Source organism: Daktulosphaira vitifoliae, unplaced genomic scaffold (assembly GCF_025091365.1).
Source record: "Daktulosphaira vitifoliae isolate Bord-2020 unplaced genomic scaffold, ASM2509136v1 Scaffold_449, whole genome shotgun sequence".
Taxonomy (NCBI): Eukaryota; Metazoa; Arthropoda; class Insecta; order Hemiptera; family Phylloxeridae; genus Daktulosphaira; species Daktulosphaira vitifoliae.
This window is the reverse complement of record NW_026100014.1, coordinates 1-7,145: the sequence shown is the minus strand read 5'-3', so window position 1 is coordinate 7,145 and position 7,145 is coordinate 1. Positions and strand designations below refer to the sequence as shown.

The 7,145-nt window shown below is 28.1% G+C and overlaps 1 long non-coding RNA gene across 1 annotated transcript; it reads left to right on the top strand.

Moving 5' to 3' along the window:
• Nucleotides 1-2,900: 2,900 nt before the first annotated feature.
• Nucleotides 2,901-4,766, top strand: LOC126909490 (uncharacterized). The gene is made up of 4 exons (XR_007705047.1): nucleotides 2,901-3,159; nucleotides 3,195-3,620; nucleotides 4,141-4,289; nucleotides 4,564-4,766. It is a non-coding gene; the product is annotated as an uncharacterized LOC126909490 (long non-coding RNA).
• The last annotated feature ends 2,379 nt before the right edge of the window (nucleotides 4,767-7,145 follow it).

Sequence of the window (7,145 nt, the reverse complement as noted above, 5' to 3'; positions counted from 1 at the left end):
TAAATAATAGATTTTTAGGCTCACCTTATTTTATAATGGATTTTTACAGTTATAATCAATTTTTATAATACGTTCAATTAAGTATAATTTTTTAAGAACATTTTGATTTTTAGTTCAAATAAATCATTAAAATTAGTTCAGTTCTAAATATATTAATTGTAGAATATATTTAAACATCTAGAGTTACATAGAAATAATTACTATGATTCTGTGAGTCTTTTATTGTATTAATGTTATTAGTTCAAATTTGCTTTAAATAGCCACGTTAAATTTGTATTTTAATTAAGTAGACAGGTACTTAGGGCTACTTTTTTTTTTTGTATTACGCTCACTAACTTGTTTGTACGACTCCCAGTTAAGTCTTCATTAATTTTTCATTCTATAAACACAGTTATTAGTCTTTTTTTTTTTTCATTACTCAATTTTTATCAAAAATAATTTTAGTCCAAGATGTTTTTGAAAGTTTTACATTAAGTATGTTTTATATATTGAAAATATTTTGCAATACAAATGATAAATTTATTAGTGTTCACAAAAGATCACAAATCGTATCTAGTTGAAGACATTACCCTCAAAAATTGAAAATCTGTCTATCGTATTAAAAATCTTCAAAAAAAAATACAAATTTAAAAATTGCTAATTTTTGACATTTTTTCAATTTTTTTTACTTAAAACTGCCATAACTTTTTCAAAAAGCTTGATGTCTTTACCTATCATTTGGTATATTTTTTTTATAAATTTAATTTACTTACCCACAAGGGAGAATTCAAAATGACAACTTTTTCATAAAAAATGAACTTTTTCAACTTAACTTTTGAAGTATTCCATAACACGACTTACGTCGCAAAAATGTGGTCGACACTGGTTTTGAGGGTTAAGACCCGTGGACCGTTTATTAATGAGCAACAACAGGTTATTTTAACAAAAAAATAAAACAAACCGAAAAGATGAACACTGTAATAATAATCTTCGCATAATATCGCGGCACTTTCGCTGGCGTCGACGACGCGATGTCCGGCGTGATCCTCGGGCGTCAAAAGGTTAACAGTGTTGATGGCGACGTTGCGGATCGGTTCGTCAACGTTGTCACTCTAACAACGGGAAGAAGACTCCCGTATCATTTGCGGCGGGTGGTCGTCGGCCGTGCGGCATTTGCTGGACTTTGCACCGTAGCGTATGACACGCGGTGTTGGTCAGTCAAATACTCATAGTAGGGCGACGACCGATAAAGGTGACACGAGTCGCGGGGCATCTTGTATAACGAAGCGACGCGAGCCGTATCATCCAGAAATACTGAAACTTATATATATATTTTAAATTAAAGCTTATATAATATACTTTATTATGGGAAAAAAACTTTTCGCATGTTATTTTGTCTTCGCAGTGAAAATGACTACCTTATGCTATTTTTGTGTGTAAAATTCTCGATTTTGTATTTATTTTATTTAAAAATACCTTACAAAATTTTTTGAGTTAGAAAAAAATTTCGCTGTAGTCCCTCCTTGTTTGAAGAAATATCTTATTCATATTAAAGGTTTATTTATTTTCTCAGCTGTCACTCTTGACCAACTTTTTTTAACAATACATCAAATGATCACCACTATATTTTAGTTAAAGATATTACCCTAATAAATTTCCAATTTATCAATTTTAAATTTACTTAGCTCACATTCTCCATATAGATAATTAAAATCTTTCATTTTTAATATTTTTAAAGTATTTATTGTCGAATTAGGCTTGATATGATAATAGATTTCAATTACAAAAGTAAATCATTTTACTTTGTAATATATTAATTTTTAACTTTATTTGTGTGTTACTAACAGTTTATAATATTCTAATTTTTTGGTAATATGTTTCTATATAAATCATAAATCTAAAAAAAATGATTTTTATTTGCACCTAATTTAACAAATTTTACAATTATAATCAAATTTTATAATGTACTCAATTATGTAGATTTTTTTAACAACATTTTGATTGTTTTTTTTAGTTAAAGTAAATCATTAAAATTAATTATTTTCTGAATGATTCAATTGTAGAATATTTTTTAACACCAAAAATTACTTAGAAATGATTACTATGATTTCTATTTAAGTGATCTATTACAATAAAAATTCAAACAAAATATTAAGCTTTTCTGATAAATTTACAGTAAATAGTAATTATACAATTTCGTAACTGCATATTAATCATAACAATACTATTTTTTTATCTCATAAAATTTTCTATTTAATAATGTAAATTTCAAACTTGAAATTGAGCTAAAAGTTATGGTAACAAATTCAACTTTTTTTATTATAAAATTTAAAAAATCAACTTTAAAATACCAAAAAAAAATAGGTTAAAAATTATATTTTGCACTAATTATTTTTAAAATATTAGATATCAAAATTTTTATAATTTAAAAACAATTTTATTGTTTTTAATTTTTTTTTTTTATCATAATAAATTCTATCAAAAAAAAATATTAATAATTGCTATGTAACTCTTGGTGATGATACAATTGAAATATTCAGAACTATTTCCCTTATAGTTATATGCTATAGTTTTTAACTAATTATTAATAATATCAAAAATGATTGGTGATGGAAAACATATATTACTGATTTGAAATTAGGACGAAAAATTGAATAATAAAAGTATCTTTTTTACTCTGATGAAAAGTTTTTGCAGACTATTTATTCATAATTAACAAAAAATTATTACATAAAAAATTCTGTATCAACCCCTTCAATTTGTATATATGTTTTCCATAAAAGTAATAATTAATTTATAATTTTTTATAAATTCTCCGAAAAAATTATAATACTAAATTATTAATTATCAATTTTATACTACATTGAATTGTTTTAATACATATTTATTCATAAATTATACTTATATATTTACTACTAATTAGGAATATTTTAAAATAATCAACCAATTTCTTAAATTAAAGACTATCTAGATTTGCATCGAAGCGTTTTTTATGATAGTGATTTTAATCACTGTCAGATATCATCTATTTTTATTATTTTTATATAGCTACTTATTACTTGGCCATCTATAACTTCCGATTAGCGTAGGTGATTTGTGGTTCTTGTATTTTGGTCAGAAGACTCCTCTCTTCTATTATATACAGCTCACTTCCTATTTAGAGTTACAGATGCGCTTCAAGTAGCTTGCAGTTTAATGCCTGCCACNCGCTTCAGGTAGCTTGCAGTTTATTGCCTACCATACATTTTCTCAAGAACAGGACCAAATATAGTCACTTAATTTCTTTTGTTTTCGAATGACCTCATTTTTATAAGAATATCACAAGAAATATTTTTGAAAATTTGTATTAATTAAAAAAATTCTACGCCTTTTTATATGCTCTTATATATTCTTTTTACGATTTGACGCTTAAAAATTACTAATTAATGTTGCTTCATAAAAAATAAAATGGTTTTTTAACCAGTTGTATAACTTGTTATTACGTCTAAAGGTACATATTAACATAGCATTTAGAGCACATGATCATGGTGACATAAATCCATTTGACGGGAAATTGGGTGTTTTTGCTCACACTCTTACTCCAAGTAGAGACAATGTACATTTTGATGATTCTGAAATATGGACAACGGGAACAAAAAAAGGTAAAATTAATGATTTTTATAACATAACTTTAACTGAATAATGTAAAAAGAATACTGGCTCAGTAATAAATATTACTAATTAGTTTTAATTATTGTTATCTTGCTTCCTCATTCTGCCCAAAACTTTTAAGGCAATAATTTAGTCTATTATAATCATTTTAATTGTATTAAGGGATTTCCTTAGCTGTAAATCACGTTGTCAATTCATATAGGAGTGTATATTTTCTTCTTCTGAATTTATGATTCATGTTCATTCAGTAGTATAATTTGTTGCTTTGGGTCGCAGGACCTAACCCGTTCCATGACTCATTTTTTTACACGATTTCCCGTACATTTTCAATGACGAGCTTTCAATTTGAAACAAGTGTTGAAAGTTTCAACCCCTGTCAATACACTTAAAACGTTAAATTTTTTATTTTAATAGCAATAAATATGTAAATGTTTTACATTTTAAAATAAAAGATTAGAATTTTTTTTTTTTAAATATGAAAATGATAATAATTAATAATTACATTTATAGGAACAAATTTATACCAAGTAGCATTACATGAATTTGGCCATATGTTAGGATTAGATCATACTCGAGTGAAATTTGCAGTGATGAGACCAGTTTACCCAGGATACCATCCAAGTGCTAAATTAAAAAATGATGATATTGAAGGCATTCAAGTAATTATATCTATAATATTATAGGTCTAATCACACTTTTTAAAAAATAGATAAATAATTAAAACATTGTCGGATTCAAATTTTTTTTGTAATAAACTAAACTAATTTGCCGTACTAAAATAAATTACACTACATTATTTTTTTAATAATTANATAGATAAATAATTAAAACATTGTCGGATTCAAATTTTTTTTGTAATAAACTAAACTAATTTGCCGTACTAAAATAAATTACATTACATTATTTTTTTAATAATTAAAAAATATACCACAGGAACTGTATGGTGAGAATAACGTGATGGATTCATATGAAAAACAAATATCTAAAAGACACACTTCTAATCAAAATAATAGTGTTGATAATTTTAATAATAGACATTGTAAAGTTTTTAATATTGATACAATATTTATATCAAACTCAGGAGAAATTTATATGTTTAAGGGTAAGACATTTTCACGATTTTTTATTTTAAATTGTTTCTTTTAACATTCTTTAATTTTTATAATTTTTTTAGGATGATTCTTATTTTTCAACTTTTAATAGTTTGATTCTTTTTTTGTCACNTGTTTCTTTTAACATTCTTTAATTTTTATAATTTTTTTAGGATGATTCTTATTTTTCAACTTTTAATAGTTTGATTCTTTTTTGACATAATTAGTTAAACATTGTTAATATAATGTTAGTATATTATCATACTGGTTCTATCGGATACTTAAAGTGATTAAAAATAGATTAAAATAATTTTATCGTGCCAAATCGGGATGGTACAGTGAGAGTTCGTATTTTGTTGTTGTATTTTGTTTGTCATGTTATGACCGTGACCTGCCCTAACAGGTTGCTGTTAGAGTAGTGTGTGCGATGGTCGTGAATGGTGTCACTTGCGTACAAGTGTGCCATTGCATGCTTTGCGGCAGTGGATCTAGGCTTAATCACGAGACTAAGTAATTCAAAGTTTTCGTTATGAACAGAATCACGAAATTTGCAAATTATTACCATAATTGAAATGAGCATATAATAATTAAAAAAATAATTAGTCGGAACCAGTATCACGTGTTTTATTACCAGTGAAATTGTAGGTCTGCGAACTACATGTCAAGGAATCACAGTTTCTTCAATAGGGAAAAAATAAATGGCTTCAATGTTCTTGTTAATGGTGGCTCTAGAAGACATAGCGGAATTGAAAGCAACGCAAAGGCTTACATACTCAAAAGAATGAAGTATTGGATGTTCTTATTCTACGATGCTCATCATTGTAGAAAATTCAAAGAAAGTTTGCATATTGTTTAAGAATCAGAAAAAGTAATCAGCGTGGACCATTGGAGAGAGCAGAATTGGATCACACTCTTGTCACAAACGGACTCCTCAATAACGCAAAGTACACTTGCACAGTAAGCACTATTTGTAGATCCACAAGGAATCATTCACGTTGGTAGAAAAATCAAACATGCCTTAATGTCAGAAAATTCAAAACACCAAATTTTACTTCCAAAGCGATAGCATTAGATATAGAGCATGATATCTTAAATTCACTAACCCAGCTAATTATGTCATGGCCACTTGGAAAAGTCATGGATGTTTACCTGAGTCAATATAACGTAGTGTGTCTCGTTACCGTTAAGACAGTGGACAGCGTCTTAAAGCAGCCTGTGTTTAGGTTGATAAAACTACTAGTTAAACTTTCTTTCTCCTTATCCCTATGCGCTCTTTTATAATGAAGTATAATAATAAGTATTTATTCTAGTTTAGTTCTTAAATTATTCGGTCCACAATATTGCTTAAGTTCATTCAATTATATATATATAGGATGTTTAAAGAGTAATGAAATGGGTTTCTACTGTTCTCATTGTTTGTGACACGACTTACGTCACAATAATGTAGTCGACACTGGTTTTGGGATAGAGACCCATGGGATGTTTATTAATAAGTAACAACAGATTATTTAAAAAACAAACAAACTGAAAGGACGAACACAGTTAATAATAATCTTCGTATAATATTGCGGCACTTTCGCTTGCGTTGGCGACGCGGTGTCCGGCATGATCCTTGGCGTCGAAAAGTTAGCAGCGTTGATGGCGACGGTGTGCAGATGCGAACCGGTTCGTCGAATCCGGTCGTGTGGCACGCCCGGGGACGGTGGCGTACATTCTCGACGTTGTCACTTTGACAACAAGAAGAAGACTCAACGTATCGTTTGCGGCGGGTCGCCGTCGTCCGTGCAACACTTGCTAGACTTTGCATATATGACAATATGCAATATGCAATATGTTGGTCAGTTAAATATTCATATTAGGGCGACGGCTGACAAAGGTGGCACGAGTCACGGGGCATCATGTATCTGGAAGCGAGGCGGTACCGTGTTATTTGTAACAACTGACTTGTTTCCTTACTTATTGAACACTCTCTCTCTATACATATAAGTCTTTTTTTTTATGTTTAATAAATGTTTTGACCAAAAAAATGACTCCAGAGAAAATTTGAAAGAAAACTTTTAACGGCAGGAGTATGTTCGGTCGTGCCAAATCGACTTAGCTGTTAAAAATATTAATATGAGATATAATAATGCTATATTATCTTACGTTGTTTAAGTTACTAATCATAAACTAAACTATCAATGATTGTTATTGTTGTAATTTGTTAATAGCATAAAATATACTTCACAAAATGTTAGATTTATTAATTAAATTTATTTTAATTTGACTTTACAAAGATCATCAAAGATGTAAACCTTCAATTGACTAATTGTCGCCCGAGTAGTTACTTAATACACTCATTATACAATCGACCCGTTTCCTTACTTTTTGAATATTCTGTATGTATGTATATGTATATATTAAAACATATTTAGTATTATGTTA